At 37.0% G+C, this 1,727-nt stretch overlaps 1 non-coding gene across 1 annotated transcript; it reads right to left on the bottom strand.

Annotated features, from left to right (window-relative positions):
- Positions 1–214: 214 nt before the first annotated feature.
- Positions 215–321, bottom strand: LOC113864050. The gene has a single exon (XR_003504657.1). It is a non-coding gene; the product is annotated as a small nucleolar RNA R71 (small nucleolar RNA).
- Positions 322–1,727: the final 1,406 nt, after the last annotated feature.

Below are 1,727 nucleotides of genomic sequence, written 5' to 3'. Positions count from 1 at the left end.
TCCTAAATTGCATATTTCAAATTTTCTGCAGCTATGTGACACCATAAGAATGAATGGAGTTAGTGAAGAAGCTATCAGATTAAGACTATTTCCTTTTTCCTTGAGAGATAGAGCAAAATGTTGGTTACAAGCTCAACCACAAGGAAGCATCACAACCTGGACAGAACTTGTGAATAAGTTTTTAACTAAGTACTTCCCTCCATCCAAAGCTGCTAAGTTGAGATGAGAAATTACATCCTTTGTGCAGCAAGAAGGAGAATCATTGTATGAATCCTGGGAAAGATACAAAGAATTGCTTAGAAGGTGTCCACATCATTGTATTCCAGATTGGATGCAATTGGAGACTTTTTATAATGGGATGAATGCGGTAACAAGAACAATGGTTGATGCTGCTGCTGGAGGTTCATTAAATACAAAGTCCTTGGAAGAAGCTCAGAGAATTTTTGAGATGATGGCATCTTCAATGTATCAGAATTCAAACTCAAGAAATCAAGAAAGAAATTCTGGTCATGAAGCTAAGGTTCTGGAAACCTTTCTTGCACAGAATCAGCTACAAAATCAAATGTTTTCAGAACAATTAACTGACTTAACACAACAAATCAGTAACCTGCAAACAGGGAGTATGCCTACCAGTCAGCTAAGTTGTGATTTTTGTGGAGGAAACCATGCAAATGGTGCATGTGAGGCATCCACAAGTGAAACACAAGAGCAAGTGAATTATATGAATAATTTTCAGAGACAACAGCCATCATATCCTCCAGGATTTCAATTTTTGAATAATAGAACTCAGCAGTATTCTAATTGGAATAATCAATATTCTGCTGCAAAGAATTCTAACTCAAATTTGCCTTTTTCTAATGCAGGTCCAGCAACACAATAGCCTTATTTTCAGAGGAATTCATCCACTCAACCTCAAGGAAATCAGAAATTTTCCAAGCCTATGAATGAGAGGTTGACTGAGATGGAAGAAACTATGCTCCAATTCATGAAGGTGACTCAAACAAGCTTCAAAAACCAAGAAGCTTCCATGAAGAAACTAGATACATAAATCGGACAATTAGCTGAACAACTATCTAGCAGGGATGAAGGAAGATTTCCAAGCAATACAGTAATCAATCCTAAAGAGCAATGTCAAGCCATAACTACAAGGAGTGGAGTTGTAGTTGTGAGTCCTAAACTAGCAGAAAAGAAAGTAAATGATGCAGCAGAGAGAAAAATTGAACAAGATATGCAACAAGGAAATTTTAAGCTATTGGAGAAAGACCATTCAGAAGAAAAAGTAGATGTTCCTATGAATTCTGAAAGGAAAACCAAAAAGAAACTCTTTGAGGAAGCTTGTAAGCCAATAGATTCAGAAAAATACAAGAGGCTGCCCTATCCTCAAAGAGTCCAAAATCCTAAACAAGAGGAACACTTTGAAAGGTTTATGAATGTCTTTAAGAAATTACAAATTAACATTCCTTTTGCAGAAGCTTTGGAGCAAATGCCTTCATATGCAAAGTTTGTGAAAGAACTACTTTCCAGAAAAAGAAAGCTAGAGCATGATAAAACAGTACCTTTGACAGAGGAGTGCAGTGCCATTCTCAAGAGAAAACTTCCTCAAAAGCTGAAAGATCTTGGATCATTTAGCATTCCTTGTGAAATAGGAAACTGCACTGTGGGAAGAGCATTGTGTGACTTGGGAGCAAGCATAAATCTAATGCCATTGGCTGTTCTGCAGAAACTTG

The sequence above is a fragment of the Abrus precatorius genome, unplaced genomic scaffold (assembly GCF_003935025.1).
Source record: "Abrus precatorius isolate BTA unplaced genomic scaffold, Abrus_2018 Scaffold3, whole genome shotgun sequence".
Lineage (NCBI taxonomy): Eukaryota > Viridiplantae > Streptophyta > Magnoliopsida > Fabales > Fabaceae > Abrus > Abrus precatorius.
Note: the sequence above shows the minus strand (reverse complement) of the source record. Positions and strands in the feature narration are given on the sequence as shown.